This window comes from Saccopteryx leptura, chromosome X (genome assembly GCF_036850995.1).
Source record: "Saccopteryx leptura isolate mSacLep1 chromosome X, mSacLep1_pri_phased_curated, whole genome shotgun sequence".
NCBI classification, from domain to species: domain Eukaryota; kingdom Metazoa; phylum Chordata; class Mammalia; order Chiroptera; family Emballonuridae; genus Saccopteryx; species Saccopteryx leptura.
The window spans coordinates 38,884,003-38,909,010 of NC_089516.1; the positions used below are offsets into that span (position 1 = coordinate 38,884,003).

Here is a 25,008-nt window from a genome sequence, read left to right on the forward strand (position 1 = left end):
GATATTGCTCCTCCCTCACTCACATAACTCTGTTTGGCCCCTAGGATGGCTGGATAGCCAAAGACGGGTAAGATTCCTGAAGGCAAGAACAACCTAAGACAGGCACAGTCAAAGAGGAGCCATCAGGAGAAGGCTTAAGAACTAACAAAGGTGAGGCTCAAACCCTCACCCCAATAATTCAGGAGCCTGCTCCCCCAAAATAGTGGCCTTCATCCACTATCCTGGGCACCAAAAGAGGGGGACTCACTAGAAACTCAAGAAAAAACAAGCAGCTGATGACACTACCAATAAGGTAGCCCTAAAACCAGTGAGGTTTTTAGGAAATTTTAGTACCTTTACTAGAGCCCTTGTTGCCAAAGGTTTATTCAAAACCAATTAGAAAAAGATTTTGCCAGCAGGAAAGGGATGACTAAGAATAAAAAGAAATAATTAGAAAAGCCAGACTTGGAATCCATTGCAGAAGGCATAATGTCTGAGTGTTTAGTCTGTGCCCAAATAAATACTAAGCAAAGTAAAGAAATTATAAAGAGAAACAGGGAGAGAGGAACTTTCCCAGGTGAACATTTAGAAATAGATTTTACTAAAGTAATTGACACCTTTCTAGGATAGGTAGAAGCTTTTCCTACTAGAAATGAGACCGCAGTAACAGTTGTTAAGAAATTGCTATATGAAATTATTCCCAGATTTAGCTTGCCCATTAATATTAGGTCTAATGATGGGTCTGCATTTGTATCCAAGATCTCACAGCTAGTGGGAAAAGCACTCAATATTAACTGGAAATTACATTGTGCCTACAGGCCCAAAGTTCAGGGAAGGTAGAATGCTTGAATCAGATCTTAAAGGAAACTTTAACCAAATTTGTTTTTGAAACCAGTGAAAAGTGGCCCACCTTAATTCCCTTAGCCCTCCTTAGGGTAAGATACACCCCCTACAGGGAAGGATTCACTCCTTTTGAAATAATGTTTGGGAGCCCCCTCCTTTACTACCAAAACTCAGAGAATAAATAAAAGCTGAATTAAGTAACCACTCCTTCCTTAAATACTTACAGGGTCTGCAGATTACTCAGAAGGCTGCCCAAAAGACTGTCTGAGAGTCACTTCCAGCACTGCCAGGAGATCCAGTACATCCCTTCCAGCCTGGGGACTCAGTCTGGATAAAGAAGTACACCACACAAGCACTGACTGACTCCCACGTGGACGGGTCCACACACCAAGATCCTGACCACTTCCACTGCTGCCAAGGTAGAAGGCATACCTGCCTGGATTCACCACAGCCAGTTGAGGCCTGCAGCCCCAGCAGAGACACCCTCATGGATAGTGGAGACTGACCCAGCCTACCCTTGTAAGTTGACCCTGAGGAGGACAACATGCCCTGCCCTGCTCCAGCCACTAACCGGGAGCTGGCTGGTCCACGTAGGTCTGAATCCTGAGGAACCTCGCCATGGGGCTCCTTATAATTGGACTCTGGGGAGGGAGGGGAGCTAGGGCAGAGGACTGTGAACTGTGTATTCATATCACCAAGGAAGGCCAAAAGGTCTTCACCACCTTGCTTTTCTATAGCTTCTGTGAATGCCAAGGAATGACCAACTTTATATCTGTTATAACCCCACAGACCCTCCTACTGAAGTAGTGTTTGAGGTAAAAATAGCAAAGGGACCTGACCTGTGGTGGCATAATGGATAAAGCATCAATCTGGAATCGTGAGGTTGCCATTTCAAAACCCTGGGCTTGCCTGGTCAAGGCACATATGGGAGTTGATGCTTTCTGCTCCTCCTTCTGCCTTCCCCTCTCTCTCTCTCTCTCTCTCTCTCTCTCTCTCTCTCTCTTCACTCTACCCCCCTCTCTAAAATGAATCAATAAAATCTTTAAAAAAAATAGCAATGGGGGGAAGAGTTTGGGGATAGAAGGCTAGGCCAACCATGGCTCAAACCAGGGTCAAAGGAAAGCCAGAACAAGTCACTTTAAATTTTGATGCATGTGCTGCTATAAGTCATACAGAAAGGGGGTGTGGGTCTCTCAGCTGGGAGAGAAACTATAGTGTAAACGAAAAGTATATATGTGCTCATAGCTAATCCTGTAGAATAAGCTGTTACTATTGGTCATGTGTCCAATAGGGTACATGGGGAAAGGACACCTCTAAAAGGAAAGAAGTATATTTTAAGAGAGGGGTAGCTCTATCAAACTGCACCACCCAGCGGTGTAATCCCTTAGAGCTGATCATAACCAATCCCGTAAACCCCTGTTAGAAGACTGGAGGAGTACTAACACTTGGCATTGACGGGACAGGGCAAGATCCCATTGTTCCAATTGTTATTAGAGGTCAGGTACTGGACCACCCCGCTCAAGCCTTCCAAGTATATAAGTCCTTTTATAAGGAAGCAATTGAACCTCTACCTTTACCCCCACAGTCAGCTAAGAACTTCTTCCTTAGGATGGCTGAAGGAATAGCCCATTCCCTAAATGTCACTTCTTGCTCTGTATGTGGGAAAACTCTAATCGGGGACAAATGGCCGTGGGAAGACAAGGAACTAGTTCCCACTAGGGCTAGGCCAAATGTAACAACCCTCTGCACCTCTGATGACAGCCAGTGGATTTTAAAACATGCTATCATAGGGAAATTTTGCTTAGCCAGAGGAGGAGCAGATATGACTGAATCAGTGGGGGAACTGACTTGCCTTGGACAACGGTATTATAATGCCACCTCCAAGCAGAGTGTGTGGTGAAGAAACCGGACGGAGAGGAATCCTTTGGCCAGTTTCCCTGAGCTAACTGGGGCCTGGCAGGACCCAAGCAGGGCCAGAGACGAGATAGTACCATGTGGACTTTACTGGATCTGTGGGAACAGGGCTTATACCCTGTAAAGCCAGTATCTGCAGCCATCATCACAGCCGCCTGGCCCATGCAGGTTCGTGTTGGATTTGGACAGACGGTAATGAAACAACAGAACCATGAACTGGTGGTCCATTATCTTTAATCCTAGCTTGTACCTGGAGAGCAAGTAAAAACACACACTGGGCTCCAAAACCCATTCATTCAGTGCTCACAAAGCTACTGACTTATCCAAGTTTCCTGGAATCAAAGGTGTCTACCTCACCAGCCTTACTCACGTCTGTTCCCCATCTCCTTCTCTCTGCACAAACTGCACTAACTGGCTTCTGTTTCAGCACGCCGCTATCTTGACTGCTTCTTCTGGCCTCCTCCACGTGGCCTTTCTCTGCTCTCCTATAAAGCTAATCTCAGGAACCAAGAGAGAGCAAGCTCCCAGTCTGCCCCACTTTATAGTATAGAAATCAAAACCTTTAATCCAATATACAAACAAGAAAGTCTCTGATACAAAGTCACTTATCTGAGGCATAATGGGATTCCTCATGAGAGTGCACCACCCTACATCAAAAAGGGTGGGAAAGGCTTAGTTTTAAGACTAAGCCTTAGGCTATAATAATCCTGCCTGCTTATATCCTGTCTCCCCACATCCAATGCAAAGTATAAGCGAGCAAACATATATATCATTATTTACAAACTTATTTGGCCAACATACCCATCTTCCCAGAAATTGGGAAGGAAGCTGTATAATAGGTATGATAAAGCCCTCCTTTTTCCTCTTGCCTCTGACAACAGGGGAATTGCTTGGCTATCCAGCTCCACAGCCTTTATAATGGATAAAAAGAGAACTCCAGATAGGAGAATGGAAAGATAATGAGTGGCCCCCAGAGCAGATAATCCAATACTATGGACCTGCCACCTGAGCAGAGGATGGATCTTGGGGATAATGCACCCCCATTTACATGTTAAACCGGATTATCCCATTGCAGGCAGTTCTGGAACTCATTACCAATGAGACTGGGGGAGCCCTAACCCTCCTTGCACATCAGCAAACTGAGATGAGAAACGCCTTCTACCAAACAGGTTAGCGCTAGACTATCTGTTAGCCGCAGAAGGAGGAGTGTGTGGAAAATTCAATGTCACTAATTGTTGCCTGCAAATAGATGACCAGGGCCAGCAGTTGAGGACCCTGTCAAGAAAATGACAAAACTGGCACATGTGCCTGTGCAAGTCTGGCACAGATGGGACCCCGATAGCCTTTTGGGGGGATGGTTCTCAGCCTTTGGTGGTTTCAAAGCCCTAATAGGGGCAGTCTTACTGCTCCTAGGAACTTGCCTGATAGGTCCGTGTCTGTTGCCACTGCTAGTGAACAGCATAAAGGACATAATAGAAATCACTGTTCAGTGACGAACTACGGATTAATGACCCTCCAAGGTACTTACACCCCCCGCCCCTGTAGAGGCTAATGAGTCAAGGATTTGACCCATGATATAAAACCAGTGAGGAATGTAATAAGGTTCCAAAGAACTGTAAAACTTAGCATAAGCAACGCCATTTTAAAGAGGAAAAGTCAGGTCTCTTACCCCTTCTTTTCTGTGGAGAAAGGAAAAAGAAGAATGTAGGAGCTTCCTGGCTTACAAGGGCAGCTGGGCCATCTAGTCATAGTTTAGCTGATTCCTAGAATTCTCTGAAAGGGTGCCTGGAGCCACTTGCCACACAGAGCAAAGAAGATAGAACTTATCTGAAAACCTTACAAAACAATGTTTATGTACCTTAATCAAGAATTCCTGCCTGACCAGGCAGTGGTGCAGTGGATAGAGCATCAGACTGGGATACTGAGGACCCAGGTTCAAGACCCCAGGGTTGCCAGTTTGAGCGTGGGCTCATCTGACTTGAGCAAAAAAAAAAAAAAAAAGGCTCGCCAACTTGGACCCAAGGTCTCTGGCTCGAGCAAGGGGTTACTCAGTCTGCTGAAGGCCCGTGGTCAAGGCACATATGAGAAAGCAATCAATGAACACCTAAAAGTGTTGCAACGAAAAACTGATGTTTTATGCTTCTCATCTCTCTCTGTTCCTGTCTGTCCCTATCTATCCCTCTCTCTGACTCTCTCTCTGTTCCTGAAAAAAAAAGAGAGACCTTTCAGGTTAAAAAAATAAAAAAACCCTTAAAAAAATAAAAAAGAATTCCTACACTCTGACTCACCCTCCTATCCTAAAGGCATGAGACTGACTTATACCTCTGGACAAAGGGATCACAAACCCCTCCTTAACCACCCCAACCAGTACTTGATTTTGTATTATATAAAAGCAGGCGGACAGCCCTGGCCGGTTGGCTCAGTGGTAGAGCATCAGCCTGGCGTGCAGGAGTCCCGGGTTCGATTCCAGGCCAGGGCACACAGGAGAAGCGTCCATCTGCTTCTCCACCCCTCCCCCTCTCCTTCCTCTCTGTCTCTCTCTTCCCCTCCCACAGCCGAGGCTCCATTGGAGCAAAGATGTCCCAGGTGCTGAGGATGGCTCTGTGGCCTCTGCCTCAGGCACTAGAATGGTTCTGGATGCAACAGAGCAACAGCCCAGATGGGCAGAGCATCACCCCCTGGTGGGCATGCCAGGTGGATCCCGGTCAGGCACATGCGGGTGTCTATCTGACTGCCTCCCCGTTTCCAACTTCAGAAAAATACAAAAGTAAAAAATAAAAAATAAAACGCAAAAAAAAAAAAAAAAAGGCAGGCACAGAACTGTATGAGTGCCTACATGATTTAGGATTGTGCCCCATGTAGCTAGCCAGCTAATTAATAAACTCCTCAAAAATTCATCTGGACTTGGTGTCTTAGTGGAGTTCGCAGGTTACATTACAACACTTCCTCTAGCCAAAACTGCATTGGAGCCAGACTTTCTCTACCTCAAGGGTATGTTCCTCCACCTCCATCAAATCCAGGCAGAAAATGACACCCTCTGCTTAGTCCTGCTCCTTACATACACAGGATTCAGTGCTTCGACATCGATGGAAGGTTTCTAATCTCTAACCCTAGACACAAAATTCCTCTGGACCCCAGACTCTCCCTGGTTACCGTCATCTTTACCCCCAGCATTAGCAAATCCTTGTTGTTTCTTTAATACCTAGCCCTTGTCACTTCTAAGAACTTTCCCAGCTGAGTTAGAAACCCAGGGCACTTTGTTGCATTTATCACTTAATACTGTAATCTTTACCTGGCTGTATCTCCGCAGGAGACTATAATCCTTAAGACTAAGGGCTATAGCCCTGGCCAAGTAGCTCAGTTGGTTAGAGCTTTGTCCCAAATGCCAAGGTTACATTTAGATCCTGGTCAGGGCACATACAAGAATCAACCATTGAATAAGTAACTAAGTGGAACAACAAATCCACATTTCTTTCTCTCTCTCTCTCTCTCTCTCTCTCTCTCCCCCCCCACCCACCTTCCTCCCTTCCTCAATCAATAAATTGATTGATATTAGAGAGAAAGAAGGCAGGGCAAGAAAGAGACAGGAACATAGATTTGTCCCTGTATGTGCCCTGACCCGGGATCAAATGCAACCTCTACACTTCAGGGTGAAGCTCTAATCCCGTGATGGCGAACCTATGACATGCGTGTCAGCACTGACACGCGTAGCCATTTTCGATGACACGCGGCCGCATTCAGCCACATACCAGAGAAGTATAGGGCCGCATGCCAAGAAGGACGTTTCATCCTCGGCTCCTGCACGGCCAGGTGCAGGAGCTGAGGATAAAACATTTGCTGTAGTGTAGACACTCTGTGCTGGAGGTCTGTAGGCCAAAACAACAGAACTCCGTCACAGAGCGTCTGGTTCTGGGACTTCCGGTCAGGCTATTAGGGGATCTTTGACCTCACTTCCAGTGGGTGGAGCAGGAGCAGCAGAATGCCACGGGGGACGCATCTCTGGGGGGCCCTGTGATCGCCATTACCAGCAACCACATAACCACAGCAACCATCATCCAATCTACTGTCTGGGGTGTCATGGATTTCTAATTGACCATCATACTGAGATAAGTGAGGGGGAGGCTGGGAGAGGCGAGGACCTGTGCTATGGGTGCCGTTTCCTGCCATTAGAAATAGCGGCAGCCATCTTAATTTACATAAGATGCAACTTGCAGAATTTCAAGATAGTATCTGGGCTCAGGTGTTTGTCGACTTGAGGTCAAAGCTTGAGATTCTGGAAAGGTGCCACTTGGAAAATCAAGAGGAGTGCCACTATGAACAGGAAAATTGGAGTGCCTGGAACCGATTACCAGACACTTTTAGCACCCTGAAAAATATAGCAATGGCTTTACTCACAATTCTTCCCTCTACCTACTTTTGTAAGACCTTATTCTCAGCATTAAATAATATCAAAACCAACAAAAGAAACAGATTGACAGATGAAGTTAGTAGCGCTTGCTTGGGCTTGAAGTGTACAAAAACCAACCTTCAATTGAAGATTTAGCCAATGAAATTCAGCCACAAAAAAGTCACTAATAGGCAGGTTAGTTAAAGAATTCCCCCTCCCCCTCACTTATTTTAGTTCACGGCACCCCACACAAGTTAAATAATATGAAGACCAACAAAGGAAACCGACTGACAGATGAACAAAGAAGTCACTAAGCAAGTAAGTTAAATAATTAGTTTTTGGTTTATTAAATACAGTTATATATTACAATTATTCATTTTTGTTATTCAAACTATAAATATCGCGAAATTATGGTTTTTTTCTCGAAGTGACACACCACCCAAGTTATGCTCGGTTTTGGGGGTTTTTTTTGGTTTTTTTTGTTTTTTTTGTTTTTTTTTTCATTTTTCTGAAGCTGGAAACAGGGAGAGACAGTCAGACAGACTCCCGCATGCGCCTGACCGGGATCCACCCGGCACGCCCACCAGGGGCGACACTCTGCCCACCAGGGGGCGATGCTCTGCCCATCCTGGGCGTCGCCATGTTGCGACCAGAGCCACTCTAGCACCTGAGGCAGAGGCCACAGAGCCATCCCCAGCGCCTGGGCCATCTTTGCTCCAATGGAGCCTTGGCTGCGGGAGGGGAAGAGAGAGACAGAGAGGAAAGCGCGGCGGAGGGGTGGAGAAGCAAATGGGCGCTTCTCCTGTGTGCCCTGGCCGGGAATCGAACCTGGGTCCTCCGCACGCTAGGCCGACGCTCTACCGCTGAGCCAACCGGCCAGGGCCTATGCTCGGTTTTTTGGTGAATTTTGACACGCCAAGCTCAAAAGATTGCCCATCACTGCTCTAATCCATTGAGCAACCCAGCCAGGGCAAAACTATTCTCTTTTTGAGTGCTTACTTCATTGATCTTTTAGAGACAGGAAAAACAATTTTTTTTTTTTTTATTTACAGGGACAGAGAGAGAGAGAGTCAGAGAGAGGGATAGATAGGGACAGACAGACAGGAACGGAGAGAGATGAGAAGCATCAATCATCAGTTTTTCGTTGCGACACCTTAGTTGTTCATTGATTGCTTTCTCATATGTGCCTTGACCGCGGGCCCTCAGCAGACCGAGTAACCCTTTGCTTGAGCCAGCAACCTTGGGTCTAAGCTGGTGAGCATTTTGCTCAAGCCAGATGAGCCCGCGCTCAAGCTGGCGACCTCAGGGTCTTGAACCTGGGTCCTCGGCATCCCAGTCCAACGCTCTATCCACTGCGCCACCATCTGGTCAGGCAGGAAAAACAAATTTTTGTTTTGTTTTTTAACAGAGACAGAGACAGATAGGGACAGACAGGAAAGGAGAGAGATGAGAAGAAGCATCAATCATCAGTTTTTTGTTGCGACACCTTAGTTGTTCATTGATTGCTTTCTCATATGTGCCTTGACCACGGGCCTTCAGCAGACCGAGTAACCCCTTGCTCGAGCCAGCGACCTTGGGTCCAAGCTAGTGAGCTTTTGCTCAAACCAGATGAGCCCGCACTCAAGCTGGCGACCTCGAGGTCTCGAACCTGGTTCTTCCACATCCTAGTCCGACGCTATATCCACTGCGCCACTGCCTGGTCAGGCAGGAAAAACAAATTTTAAGACTAAATACCATATATCTTCAAACCCACAAGACCCAGCACAGGAGTGCTACAAGGCAATCTTCAGCAAATGTTTGTTAAGTGGGGGAAATTATAGGCCTGCACCACAAATCAATGGGAAATAAACATTTTGATAGATAGCATTGGGAAATTTGGCTCACCATAAGGAAAAAAATTAAACTAGATCCCTACTTATTTCCACATAAGAGAGTGGGGAATATTTTTGTAAGCTAGCACAGGTATAGACTTTTTAAACAAAGTCTCAATGCACAAACTATACAGGAAAAAATTGTAATGAAATTTTTGATAGAAGTGAAAATTGTTTTTACTACTCTGTGAAACAATTAGGAAGTATCCAGAATAGTTTAAGATGGCCCTGGGACCCGGAAATTCTACTGTCATACATGTATTTATGTATGTATGTATGTATATGTGTGTATTGTGTGTGTGTGTATATATACATAGTGTCCATAAAGTCATGGTGCACTTTTGACTGGTCACAGGAAAGCAACAAAAGATGATAGAAATGTGAAATCTGCACCAAATAAAAGGAAAACTCTCCCAGTTTTATACCTTTTCAGGGCATTTCGATGTGGGCTCACACACAGATTTTTTAGGGCTCCTTAGGTAGCTATCCCGTATAGCCTCTACAGACTCGTCACTGACTGATGGCCTACCAGAACGGGGTTTCTCCACCAAACTGCCGGTTTCCTTCACCTGCTTATCCCACCGAGTAATGTTATTCCTATGTGGTGGTGCTTCGTTATAAACGCACCGATATTCACATTGCACTTTGGTCACGGATTCGAATTTAGTGAGTCACAGAACACATTGAACTTTCCTCTGTACCGTCCACATCTCGACTGGTATGGCCTTGGGCTGCTCCGCTGTATACACGGTGTTACGTCATCATCTGCGCATGTGCATATGCTGCCACATCATCCTACAGAAACTGGGAGAGTTTTCCTTTTATTTGGTGCAGATTTCACATTTCTATCGTCTTTTGTTGCTTTCCTGTGACTGGTCAAAAGTGCACCATGACTTTACGGACACACTATGTGTGTGTGTGTGTGTGTGTGTGTGTGTGTGTGTGTGTGTGTGTGTGTACCCATACCCTAGACTTCAATTTCTAGAGAAATTTTTATATATATGCACAAGGTGGCATGTGCAAGAATATTCATTACAGAACTGTTGGTAATAAAGAAGAAATCTGAACAATCTAAAAGTTCAATAGGAGAATGAATAAATAAATAGTGATACCGCCCTTCAGCAGAATACTATATAGCTGTGAAAAATAAAACAGAGTTGCATGTTTGCACCCAGATAAATTTCAAAAATACAATGCTGAGATAAAATACAAGTTGTAAAAGGATACATGAAGTATGAAATCATTTATTCATATAGATTTTTTAAATCTAGAAAACATATTCTATATGTTTCATATATTCTATTACTTTAGCAAGGTTTTTGTTATTTTTAAATTCACTTTCATATCAGCTTTGGCCGGATATCTCAGTTGGTTAAAGCATTGTCCCAATACACCAAATTGTAGGTTCGACCTCTGGTTAAGGCACATATAAGTCTCAACCAATAAATACATAAATAAGTAGAACAACAAATCAGTGTCTGTCTCTCACTCTCTCTCTCCCTTTCCCTCTCTGTCTTCCCTCTCTCTCTAGAAACAATACATAAATTTAAAAAGTAAAATAAAATAAATTCACTTTCATCTCTCCTTCCCACTTTTATTTCCTTCATGTACACAACCATTCTAAAGTACAATATGTGTCTCTTTGTTTATATGTTATATGTGTTCTTGCAAAATATGCACTGTTGTTTTATGTGCATGTATTTCCCATACGTTTTTATTTTTCAATATTTCAAAATTCAGAACAGTTGAAAGAATAGTACAATGAAAGCTCATTTACCCTTAATATTTTGTTAAATTTGCTCTACTTATATTTGTATGTATACATTTTTTTAATGAACCAATTAATAGTTGCAGGCAGTCTAACACTTCACCCTTAAGTTCTTCAGCACACATGTATTAGAATAAGGACATTCTCCTACATAACCACAATACCATTATTATACTTAAGAAAATTTAACAATTCAATAATACCATCAAAATACCCTACATTCAAATTTTCCAATTGAGCCCAAAATGTTTTTAGACCTGCTCTTATTTTTTAATCTCAGGATCTAATCAAGTTTTATGCATTAGACATAGTTTTTGTATTGCTTTAACCTCTTTTAATCTAGAACAGTACCCCTGTATATTTTTTTTTTGGTGTGTTTTCTATTACACTGGTATTTTTGACAAGTTTCTTGTAGAATGTCCCACATTTTGGATTTATCAATTCCTTCCACATGATTAGATTCAGATTAAATATTTTTAGTACATAGCAGTTATTGTTTACTTCATACTATATCACTTCAGGAGGCACATAACATCAATTAGTCCCACGATGAAGGATGTTTTGTGTGTATGCAATTTTATTTTATATAAATGATATCTCATTGATATCTATTCAGCCTTGTGTATTCAAAGTCTATCCACATTGCTTTATACACAAGTAATCTATTGCTTCTGTTAACCACAGTGTACCTTCACTACATTTTCCCTGAATATTCCCATAATGACAGACAGCAGGACTGCCTCCAGCTCCCAGATACTGCAAATAATACTGTAACGCACAGCTTTGTGTATTTCCCCTTAATGACCTATATGAGAAATTTCCTTTGGAACATACACTGAGTAGGAGAATGATTGCATCTTAAAGTGTGCACATACTTAATCTGACTAAGAACAGTAACACTACTAGATGGTTCTCTGAGATGGCTACACTAGTGCAGTTTTACAGTCAGTTTACGAGGATTCCGGTATACCTACATCCTCACTAGCACTTGACGTTTTGCAGATTTCTAGTTTTTGCCTGTCTAACAGGTACACATCTTTTTGTATGTGTGTTAAATGTGTCTTCTATAAATTGCCTGCTTGTATAGTTCACCCATTTTTTTCTATTGGGGTCCTTCTCTCCTGTTGATTTGCTAGAGTTCTTTATGTAGTCTAACCGAGTGTTTTTCAACCACCAGCCCGTGGACTGGTGCCGGGCAACCAGAAATTTTGTGCTGGTCTGCAAGCGAGTTACCCACCTTGATGTTCTATGAAGATTATAGACCCAATGATCTTAGTCAAATTTCCTTATGCTCAATGTGATTGCCGCTTATCAGCATGTATCATCAATGAAAATACCATTAAAGTTGTCTCAGATATCTTTAGAACTTGTAAGCTCGTTCATACCTTTTGCACTGTGCAGAACATTTACAAATCATGCACAATAGACAAAAAGCAATCGGGCAAACTTATGTAGTACTGAAAGCTTTGGAAACAAGGAGTTCGAAAATCAAGCACTAACTTGTACCATGTTGCACTGTTATGCACAGTAAGATAAAACTTTATTTGTTGTGTGTTTCTGCTTATGGCCAGCTCGGTCATGGGTCCCCAAGTGTAAAAATGTTGAAAACCCTGGTTTAGCTATTAGTCCCCTGTCAGTTTCAGACATTATGAATATTCTCTCCCTCTTTTAGCTTTGCCCATGATAGCCATCTTTGAAAAGAAATTATTAAGAAAAAAAATCATTTTATTGTAATCAAAATCATAACATTTTTGCTTTATGGGCTTTGGTTTGGAGGTGACATTGATCATTTGGAGGATTTTATATAAAAGTAGTTCCTGCCCCGGCTGGATAGTTCAGTTGTTAGAGCGTTCTCCCCATACACAAGGGTTTCGGGTTCACTTCTCTGTCAGGGCACACACCAGAACAGATCGATGTTTCTGTATCTCCCCCCTTACTCTCTCTAAAATAATATTTTTTTTAACTTTAAAAAGTAGTTCTCTCCTCCTGGGTCACCGAGATGTTTGCCTATTTTTTTATTTCTATTTTTTGTATTTTTCTGAAGTTGGAAACGGGGAGGCAGTCAGACAGACTCCCGCATGTGCTCGACTGGGATCCACCCAGCATGCCCACCAGGGGGCGATGCTCCGCCCATCTGCGCCCTTGCTCTGTTGCAACCAGAGCCATTCTAGCACCTGAGGCAGAGGCCACAGAGCCATCCTCAGTGCCTGGGCCAACTCTGCTCCAGTGGAGCCTTGGCTACAGGAGGGGAAGAGAGAGACAGAGAAGAAGGAGAGGGGGAGGGGTGGAGAAGCAGATGGGCGCTTCTCCTGTGTGCCCTGGCCGGGAATCAAACCCGGGACTCCTGCACGCCAGGCCGACACTCTACCACTGAGCCAACCAGCCAGGACTTGCCTTTTTTTTTTTATTACCTTTCACCTTTGGGTTTTAATCCATCTAGAATCCATTTTTACCTGTGATAGGTAGGTATGCAATCATATTTTTTTCCACACACTGAGCCACATTTCCCACCAACAAATACTAAACAGTCCTTCCTTTTTTATTGATTTGCCATGACACCTTTATCATATATTATGGAACACACACACACAGGTCTGTTTGTATTCTTGCACTAACACCACCTTGTTTTTACTTTGTAATGTATCTTAACCTCTCATAGGGCAAAGTCCCTCCTCTTTAGACTCCTTTTAGTTTGTCTTAGCAACATCTCTACGTAAATTTGAGAGTTTATCAAGCTCTTCAAAAATCCAACTGGAATGTTGATTAGGATTGTACTGAATTTAAAGATTAGTTTGGGGTATTTGACATCATCAGAATATTAACTTATCCCATCCAAGGGGATGGAATATCTCCTAATTTGTTCAGTTCACCTTCTATCTGTGTTCTTTATTAAGAGTTTAAAGTTCCTTTGCCTGACCTGTGGTGGTGCAGTGGATAAAGCATTGGCCTAGAGTGCTGAGGTTACCAGTTGAAAACCCTAGCTTTGCCCACTCAAGGCACATACGAGAAGCGAGTATGAGTTGATGCTTCCTGCTTCCCCCCTTCTCTCTCTCTATCTCCTCTCTCTAAAATCAATAAATAAAATCTAAAATGCAAAAAGTTTAAAGTTTCTCTTTGGAATTGTTGTACATTTTCACTAATTTAATTCTTAGTTGCTTTGTAGTTTTTGTTATCATGAATATTTTATTTTACATCCTGGGGGTGAGGTGGCTCAATTTGAGCCAGTAACCACTTGCTCAAGCCAGCAATCTAGGGCTCAAGGCACATATGAAAAACAACAAACAATTAAAGTGAAGCAACTATGAGTTGATGTTTCTCATCTTTCTCCTCCCTCTCTCTTCCTGTCTGTCTGTCCCTCTATCAAAAAAATAAAAGAAAAACTTCCTTTATTTTTCTGTTGTTTTTTTGGCCTTTCCTTGATTTCTAGAACCTTGTAACATAATTAGAGATATTAAACCTTTGTGAATGATATCACTTGTCAGTATTTTTCCCAGCGTTATTCTTTTGCCTTTACTAATGATTTTTTTCCAAGTGAATTTTGTTTTTAAGTAAACAAATTTGCCTGACCTGTGGTGGCGCAGTGGATAAAGCGTCGACCTGGAAATGCTGAGGTCGCCGGTTCGAAACCCTGGGCTTGCCTGGTCAAGGCACATATGGGAGTTGATGCTTCCTGCTCCTCCCCCCTTCTCTCTCTCTGTCTCTCTCTCTCTTCTCTCTCTCTCTCCTTTCTAAAAAGGAATAAATAAAATTTTTTAAAAAATTAAGTAAACAAATTTATCTGTTTTCTTTTATGAATTATATATTTTGAGGGGTAGTTTTGTGATAGATTGCATTAAAGACCCCACTTTTTCTCTTTTTTTCTCTTTTTTTGTGAGTATTTTTCTGAAGTCAGAAGTAGAGAGGCAGTCAGACAGACTCCTGCATGCGCCTGACCAGTATCCACCGGCATGCCCACCAGGGGGCGATGCATTGCCCAACCGGGGCATTGCTCCACAGTGGCTGGAGCCATTCTAGTGCCTGAGGCAGATGCCATGGAGCTGTCCTCAGCGCCCAGGGCCAACTATGCTCCAATGGAGCCTTGGCTGCGGGAGAGGAAGAGAGATACAGAAAGGAAGGAAAGGGGGAAGGGTGGAGAAGCAGATGGGCACTTTTCCTGTGTGCCCTGACCGAGAATCAAACCTGGGACTTCCACACACCGGGCTGAGGCTCTACTGCTGACCCAACCAACCAGGACTTAAAGACTCCAATTATTTATGTGTCTCTGTATCCATACCCTTTGGTAATTTCCCCCCATACTGACTCTGAGTTGGACCATATAACATGCTTTAACCAACAAGAGAGTATCACACTTGATATAAGCAGAACCTTGATAAAGCTATTATATATTCTGCTTCCTCTCTTGGACCCCTGCCACTGCTATGAGAACATACGCATGCTACCCTGCTGAAGGGATGTGAGACACATGTAGAAATGAGCCTGCTCCTCCCAGCCAAGGTGTCCTATAGCAGCCAACCTCTAGCCAAGACATCAACTCAAGAACTAGCCCACTGGAGATCAACAGAACCTAATCCAGATTGTAGAACCTCCCAAGTGACCCTTAGACTCTAAGTTTTGGTACATGCATGTTCATTTTGTTCTTTTTGCACAGCATACTATGCCAATAGTCCCCCATCATTGTTATTTTTCAGAGTTATCCTGGCTATGCTTGCTTTTTTTTCCATTCGAACTTGAATTCAGTTTGCTTAGTATCAGAAAAAGAAAAAAATGATACATATTTTTTTTTTTTGGATTTTTCTTTTTTTTTTTTTTCCATTTTCATTTTTCTGAAGCTGGAAACGGGGAGAGACAGTCAGACAGACTCCTGCATGCGCCCGACCGGGATCCACCCGGCACGCCCACCAGGGGCGACGCTCTGCCCGCCAGGGGGCGATGCTCTGCCCATCCTGGGCGTCGCCATGTTGTGACCAGAGCCACTCCAGCGCCTGAGGCAGAGGCCACAGAGCCATCCCCAGCGCCCGGGCCATCTTTGCTCCAATGGAGCCTTGGCTGCGGGAGGGGAAGAGAGAGACAGAGAGGAAAGCGCGGTGGAGGGGTGGAGAAGCAAATGGGCGCTTCTCCAGACTCCCGCATGCGCCCAACCGGGATCCACCCGGCACGCCCACCAGGGGGCGACGCTCTGCCCACCAGGGGGCGATGCTCTACCCCTCCGGGGGGTCGCTCTGCTGCGACCAGAGCCACTCTAGCGCCTGGGGCAGAGGCCAAGGAGCCATCCCCAGCGCCCGGGCCATCTTTGCTCCAATGGAGCCTCTGCTGCGGGAGGGGAAGAGAGAGACAGAGAGGAAGGAGAGAGGGAGGGGTGGAGAAGCAGACGGGCGCTTCTCCTATGTGCCCTGGCCGGGAATCAAACCCGGGACCTCTGCACGCCAGGCCGACGCTCTACCACTGAGCCAACCGGCCAGGGCCGAAAAAAATAATATTTTAATGAGTTTATATTAAATTTATAAATTATTTTAACATTTCCATAATTTTGAGTCTTCCTATTTAAAAATCTGTGATGCTTTTTCATTTGTTCCTCCAGAGTTTTACAAATGTTTTCTCATAAAGAGTGTGGAGAGGCCCAGGCCAGGTAACTCAGTTGGGTAGAGGGTCTTCTCGATACACCAAGGTTGCAGGTTTGATCCCTGGTCAGGGCATATACAAGAATCAACCAATAAATGCATGAATAAGTGGAACAACAAGTTGATGTTTCTCTTTTTCTTTCTCTTCTTCTCTAAATCAATAATTAAATAAAAAATAAAATTTAAATATCACACAAAAAATTTTGGATATTTCTTAAGTTTGTTTCTATGAATTTTCTATAGACTGAATGTGTGCCCCCAAAATTCATATGTTGAAACCTAATTCCCAATGTGATGGTAATTGAAGATGAGGCTTTTGTGAGGTGATTAGTTCATGAAGGTAGAACCCTCATGAATGGGATTAGTGCCCTTATAAAGAGACCTCAGAGAGTTCTCTTGCCCATTCTACCATATGAGGACATAGCTAGAAGAAGATAGTCTATGAGCCAGGAAGCAGGTTCTCAACAGACATTGAATCTGCCCATACCTTGATCTTGGATTTCTCAGCTTCTAGAACTGTGAAAAATGAATTTCTGTTGTTTATAAGCTACCCAGTCTGAGGTATTCTGTTAATAGCAGCCCCAATAGAATAAGACAGTATTTTATCTTTTATGTTGCTCTAATAAATGAAGCCTTTCCTCCAGGATTTATATGTATTAATTTTATTTATTTATTTATTTATTTTGTATTTTTCTGAAGTTGGAAACGAGGAGGCAGTCAGACAGACTCCTGCATGCACCTGACCGGATCCACCCGGCATGCCCACCAGGGGGCGATGCTCTGCCCATCCGGAGCGTTGCTCTGTTGCAACCAGAGCCATCCTCAGCGCCCGGGCCAACTTTGCTCCAATGGAGCCTTGGCTACGGGAGGAGAAGAGAGAGACAGAGAGGAAGGAGAGTGGGAGGGCGGAGAAGCAGATGGGCACTTCTGTGTGCCCTGGCCAGGAATCGAACCCGGGACTCCTGCACACCAGGCTGACACTCTACCACTGAACCAACTGGCCAGAGCCTATATATGTATTAATTTTATATCCGACTGCCTTACTGAATTATCTTGTTTGTAGTAATTTTTCAGTTAGTTTGCTTGGGTTTTCTGGCTATCCAATCTTATCTATAAATAATGATAGCTTGCCCTGGCCGGTGATGCAGTGGCCAATCTGAGCCTGAGGATGCCAGCTCAACCCCCAGGTCACCAGTTCAAGGCCAAGTCGGGGTACCTACGAGAGGCATCAATGGGTGCACAACTAAGTGGAACAACAAGCTGATGCTTATCTCTCTCTCTCTCCCTTTCTTTCTTTCTCCCTCTCTCCTTTCTTCTCTCTCAAAAATAATAATAATAATAGCTTTACCTCCTCCATTCCAATTTTTTTATTATTTTTTGTATTTTTCTGAAGTTGGAAACGGGGAGGCAGTCAGACAGACTCCCGCATGTGCCTGACCAGGATCCACCCAGCACGCCCACCAGGGGGCGATGCTCTGCCCAACCAACTGGGGCATTGCTGTGTTACAACCAGAGCCATTCTAGCGCCTGAGGCAGAGGCCACAGAGCCATCCTCAGCGCCCGGGCCAACTTTGCTCCAATGGAGCCTTGGCTGCAGGAGGGGAAGAGAGAAACAGAGAGGAAGGAGAGGGGGAGGGGTAGAAAAGCAGATGGGCACTTCTCCTGTGTGCCCTGGCTGGGAATCGAACCCGAGATTCCTGCACGCCAGGCTGACACATTCCAATTTTATATGATACTTCTAATTTCTTTGTCTTTTCTACTTACATTGCTTGCTACCTCCAATATGTATGTTGAACGGTAGTGGAGAGAGTTTATACCTTACCTGGTATCTGATTTTAGCATATAAATGCTGCTGGTGTTTCCTGCTTAAGTGAAATGCTGGATAACTGAATTTTGGGACATAGAAAAACATTGACACACACACACACACACACACACACACACACATAATTATATCAAGGAAGACATCATATAGTCCTCTTTTATTGCATGTTGTTGTATTTTAAATAGAGTGGGTGTTGAATTTTGTCAATTCATTCTTTCGCATTTCTGAAAGTAAGATTTTTCAGCTGTAATAATGTGTTAGATTTTATTAATGAATTTCCTAATATTGAATGAATCTTTGGGGAGGTATTTTTTTGTTTTGATTACAGTTGATATTCAATATTGTTTTATAATATATTATTTTCAATATTGAATGATTCTATGGATTTTGTCTGCTAATATATATATTTTTTGCTAATATTTTATGTAAGACTTTGCATTGATATTCATAAGCAAAGATTGATTGATATTATTTTCTTATTTTGTGGGATCTTTGTCAGATTTTGTTATCAATGTTATACTCATTTCATTAAAAGAATTTGAAAGTACTCCTTTTAGGCTTGGAGAAATAAAAATAGCATTCAGATTATCTGCTTGTTAGTGTTAGCAGACTTCCACTGTGAAAGGATCATGGGGCCTTACCTGTGGTGGCACAGTAGATATAAGTGTTGACCTGTAACACTGAGTTTGCAGGTTCAAAACCCTGAGCTTGCCTGACCTGTGGTGGCGCAGTGGATAAAGCATCGACCTGGAAATGCTGAGGTCACCGGTTCGAAACCCTGGGCTTGCCTGGTCAAGGCACATATGGGAGTTGATGCTTCCAGTTCCTCCCCACCTTCTCTCTCTGTCTCTCCCTCTCCCTTTCTCTCTCCTCTCTAAAATAAATAAATAAAATTAAAAAACAAACAAACAAACAAAAAAACCCTGAGCTTCCCTGGTCAAGGCACATATGAGAGTTAATGCCTCCTGCTCCTCCCCTTCTCCCTCTCCAACTCTTCTCTAAAATAAATAAAATCTTTAAAAAAGAAAAGATAAAATAAAGCATCATGGTTTGGGGCTTGGGGGAAAGTAGCTCTTTATAACTATCTCCATTTCTTCCTTGGAAATTGGTCTATATGAATTTTTCTCTTTTGGAATCAGTTTTGCTATATTATATTTTCCTAAGATGTTTTCCATTTCTTCCAGGTCTTTAAAACAATTTTCATAGAGTTGTACAAGGAAGTCTTTTATGATGTTTAAAAGGTCCCTCTTTCTATAGCTATGTTCAATCTTTCATTTCTAAATTCGTATATTTGTGCTTTCTCCTTTTCTTGATTATGTTATTTAATGGTTTACATATATTTCTTTTTCACAGATTTGACTCATCTATTTATTATTTCTACTGTTATCTGTTTTCTAACTGCTTTATTTGAACTTTACTTTTTGTTAAACTTTTCCTTCTACTCCCCTTTATTTTTATTTTGTTTTTCTTTCTCATTTTGAATCAGGTAGTTATTTATATTTTTTCCTCATTTTTAATATAAGTATTTAGTATTTTAAGGCTGGGAACTCTCCTCTGACCACGATATCCATAGATTCTGATATACACTGTTTTCATTATCATTACTGTCTAGAAATTTAGCAGTTTTGGTTTGAGTTTCCCTTTTGACCCAGGAGTTATGTCTGTTTGTTTGTTTTTATTAAGTGAGAGACAGAGAGGCAGAGACAGGCTCCCGCATGCACCCTAACTCAGATCCACCCAGCAAGCCCCCACGAGGTGATACTCTGCCCAGCTGGGCCACAGCTCCATTGCTCAGCAACCAAGACGTCTCAGCACCTGAGGCCTAGGCCATGGAGCCATGATCAGCACCCAGGGCCAACTTTGCTCAAACCAATCGAGCCATGGCTGCGGGAGAGGAAAAGAGAGAGAGATGGGGGAAGGGGTGAAGAAGCAGATGGTCATTTCTCTTGTGTGCCTTGACCTGGAAGTGAACTCAGAAATTCTACATGCTGGGCTGACACTCTACCATTGACCAACCAGCCAGGGCACCTAGAGTTGTTTGACAGAGAGTTTTTAACATGTTCAGACGGAAGATCCATTTTACATTGGTTTCTAGTTTTATCCATTTGTGATCAGAGAACATTGTATTGGTTCCATTTTTTGGAATTTACTGAGACTTTCTTCTTGGCCTAATGTTGATTTTGTTGTTTAGATTTTCTGTATTCTTTTTTTTTTTTTAATTTTTTATTTATTCATTTTTTTTATTAGAGAGAGAGAGAGAGAGAGAACAGGGGGAGGAGCTGGAAGCTTCAACTCCCATATGTGCCTTGACCAGGCAAGCCCAGGGTTTTGAACCGGCGACCTCAGTATTCCAGGTCGACACTTTATCCACTGCGCCACCACAGGTCGATTTTCTGTATTCTTATTGGTTTGTTGTGTTGTTGTTGTTGTTGATTTGACCTGTCCTGCAATGAGAAAGGTAAGTTAAATTTCTCCTTTTCTTAGTTTCTCCTTGTACCTTTTAACATTTCAGCTTTGTGAAAGATGCTGTTATTTGGTACAAAAATAGTCGTAACTTTATATTCTCATTGTGACTCATGGCCGTTTTTGCCTTAATTAATGCTTTTTTTATAATAAGCTTTTTCTTATGGAATAATTTGAGATTTACAGAACAGTTGCAAGGACATACCCTTCACCTATTTACCCCTCATGTAAATATATAACTTCACTTGTCAAAACTAAGAGATTAGCATTGGTAGATTGCTATTAACCACCAGATTTACCAGTTTTTATTCAGATTTTACTTTTTTTTTTTCTGTTCCAAGTTCCTACCCAGGATCCCACATTGTATTTAGTCATCATATCTCCTCCAGTCTGTGACAGTAACTCAGTCTTTCCTTGTTTTTAAGGACCTTAACAGTTAATTAATGCCTTTCATTCTGAGGTTTTAAATTGATAATTAAGATTGCAACCCCTGCTTTATTTCTTTACATTTGACTATTATACATTAGCCCTTTCTTGTATTTTTTTTGTATTTTTCTGAAGCTGGAAACAGGGAGGCAGTCAGACAGACTCCCACATGCACCCGACCGGGATCCACCCGGCACGCCCACCAGAGGGCGATGCTCTGCCCATCCGGGGCGTCACTCTGTTGTGACCAGAGCCACTCTAGCGCCTGAGGCAGAGGCCATGGAGCCATCCCCAGCACCCGGGCCATCTTTGCTCCAATGGAGCCTTGGATGCGGGAGGGGAAGAGAGAGACAGAGAGGAAGGAGAGGGGGAGGGATGGAGAAGCAGATGGGCGCTTCTCCTGTGTGCCCTGGCCGGGAATCAAACCTAGGACTTCCGCACGCCAGGCCGACACTCTACCACTGAGCCAACTGGCCAGGGCTCTTGTATTTTTAACCTTTCTGATTATATTTGTTTTAGTTAACTGTCTTGAATATAGCAGTTGGGTTTTGCTCAGTGATCCAATGGAAAATGTTTTTTCTTTGCATAGGTTAGCTAAGACCATTTATAATTATTGATACAAAAAATTTTTTGCTATTAATATAGTCATGTTATTTTAAGTTTTTCTTTTTTGGTTGTATGTTTATATATTAAAAGCATTTATATATATATTGTATATATGTATACACACACACACTTAGCAAGAGATACAGACAGATAGATAGGAAGGCAGAGAGATGAGAAGCATCAACTCATAGTTGTGGTTCTTAGTTGTCCATTGATTGCTTCTCATATGTGCCTTGACGGCAGGGAGTGGGGGGCTTTTACAGAGATAGTGACACCTTGATCAAGCCAGTGGCCTATGGGCTCAAGCCAGTGACCATGGGGTCATGTCAATAATACCACACTCAAGCTGGTAAGCCTGTGTTCAAGCCATATGAGCCTACACTTAAGCTAGAAACCTCAGGGTTTCAAACCTGGGACCTCCAGCATCCCAGGTTGACACCCTATCAACTGTGCCACCACCAGTCAGTCATGTTTCTTAATTTTTTATTGATTGATTTTAGAGAGAGGTAGGGAGAGAGAGGGAGACAGAAACATTGATCTGTTTCTGTATGTACCCTGATTAGGTATTGAACTGGGAACCCTTGCACCTTGCTATGATGCTCCAACCAACTGAGCTATCTGCCCAGTGCTGTTTGCTTGTTTTTAGTTATCCTGACATTTGGAAAAGTTTTTAATTTGATCTAATGATTAATTTTGAATATCTTATTTTTATTCCTTTTTTATACTTGTTTATTGCTAATGTAAAGGAACACTGTTGATTCTAATTAGTTGATTTTGTACCTGGCAACCTAGCTGAACTCTTTAATTCTGAGGTGTCCATTGAAACTATTGGTTTTATTTCTTCTAATCCATATACCTTTCAGTTCTTTTTCGCCCTTTATACTATTGACAAAGACTTCAGTTGTATGTTAAACAGTAGTTGGTATAAGTAAATATCTAGTTTCAATCTCAAGATTCAGGGATTGCATCTTAAGTTTCTCCATTTAGTATAAGATATACTGTAAAGTTTGGGTCTGTAACCTTCACCAAGTTAAGAAAATTTCCCTCTATTCCTAGTTCACTAATAGTTTTATCATAAGTAGGTATGTAACATACTTTTTCTACATTAACTTAGATACCCATATGATTATTCTCCTTTAGTCTATTAATGTGGCAAATTAAATTGACAGATTTTTCTGAGGTTTAAGAAATTATCCTTGCATTCTTGGAATAAACTATTTGATTGTGATGCATTTTTAATATACTATTGGATTGGATTTGTTAATATTTTATTGAAGATTTGTGCATCTATATTAGTAAGTGAAATAAACCCATAATTTTCTTTTCTTTTATTGTGTCTGTCTGGATTTAGAATCAAAAATTCAAGATTATACTAGATTCCTAATATATATGCAACAAATCAGGGATCACTAAAATATATTAGACATATACTAACAAACCTAAAACTAACATATACAAAAACACAATCATAGTTGAAGATCTCAACATACCATTGATGGCTTTAGGTAGATCTTCCAAACATAAAATCAATAAAGACATATTGGACTTAAACTACACACTAGAAAAAATAGACATAATAGACATTTACAGGACATTTCATCCCAAAACATCAGATTATACATTCTTCTCCAGTGTGCATGGAACATTCTCAAGACTAGACCACATGTTGGGCCACGAAACTAACTTTAACAAATTCAGGAAGATTGAAATTATATCAAGCACATTTTCAGGCCATAAGGCATTGAAATTAGAAGTCAGCAGCAAAAAGGAAGTAAAACCCACAAAAATGTGGAAATTAAACAATATACTTCTAAAAAATGACTAAGTCAAGAAGAAATAAAAGCAGACATCAAAAGATATATACAAACAAGCGAGAATAACAACACAACATATCAAAACTTCTGGAATGCAGCAAAAGCAGTAATAAGAGGGAAATTTATATCATTACAGGCTTATACGAAGAAATAAGAAAAAAAAAGAAATAAGAGAAATCCCAACCTAACATTACATCTGAAAGAACTATAAAAAGAAGACCAAAAGCAACCCAGAGTGGGCAGAAGAAAGGAAATAGTAAAACTTAGAGCAGAACCAAATGAAATAGAGAAAAAACTGTAGAAAAAATTAATACAACAAAGAGCTGGTTCTTTGAAAAGATCAACGAATTCAACAAACCTCTGGCTAGACTCACTGAAGAAAAAAGAGAAATGACTCATATCAACAAAATCTGAAAGAAAGAGGAGAATTTACCATAAACATCATAGATATACAAAGGATCATATTAGAATAGTATGATAGATTATATGCCACAAAATTCAACAATGTAGAAGAATTGGGTAATTTCTTAGAACTTTACAATCTTCCTAGACAGAGTCACGAATAAGTGTAAAACCTAAATACTGTATTTACTAATGCATAAGATGCACCCTTTTGGGGGGCACTTTTATTTTATTTTTTTACAGAGACAGAGCGAGAGTCAGAGAGAGGGATAGATAGGGACAGACAGACAGACAGGAACGGAGAGAGATGAGAAGCATCAATCATCAGTTTTTCATTGTGACACCTTAGTTGTTCATTGATTGCTTTCTTATATGTGCCTTGACCGTGGGACTTCAGAAGACCGAGTAACCCCTTTCTCAAGTCAGCAACCTTGGGTCCAAGCTGGTGAGCTTTTTGCTCAAACCAGATGAGCCCACGCTCAAGCTGGCAACCTCAGAGTCTCGAACCTGGGTCTTCCGAATCCCAGTCCTACACTCTATCCACTGCGCCACTGCCTGGTCAGGCAGATGCACCCTTTTTTGAAAATTTTGGGATCTAAAAACTGGGTGCATCTTATACAGAGATTGTAGTTGTTTTTTTTTACTTGCATTTCCTGCTTTTTCATGCTTGTTGTCTTTTTTTCAAATTTCGGGCCCCAAAATGTATGGGAGCGTCTTATATTTATACATGGAGAAATATGGTAGAGCCATAAGGTGGGAGGCAATAGAAACAACTATCAAAAATCTCCCCAGAAATAAAAGTCCAGGACCAGATGGCTACAATACTGAATTCTACCAAACATTCAAAGAAGATTTAGTACCTATTCTTCTCAAAGTCATCCAAAAAATAGAAGCAATACTCCTCAACACATTTTCTGAGGCCAACATAACTCTGACACCAAAACCTGGCAGCAACAACACAAACAAAGAAAACTACAGACCAATATCTTTGATGAATACAGATGCAACAATTCTAAACAAAATACTAGCAAATCGAATACAACAATACATTTAAAAAATAATACATCATGGTTCTGTTTGGTTGGCTCAGTG

At 42.0% G+C, this 25,008-nt stretch overlaps 1 long non-coding RNA gene across 1 annotated transcript in view; it reads left to right on the plus strand.

Annotated features, from left to right (window-relative positions):
• LOC136385680 (uncharacterized) overlaps nucleotides 1-25,008 on the plus strand; it is a 48,098-nt gene that overhangs the window by 12,134 nt on the left and 10,956 nt on the right. Inside the window, exon 2 of the long non-coding RNA XR_010747857.1 lies at nucleotides 1,049-1,341. This is a non-coding gene — a long non-coding RNA (uncharacterized lncRNA). The remainder of the gene's footprint in view (nucleotides 1-1,048; nucleotides 1,342-25,008) is intronic.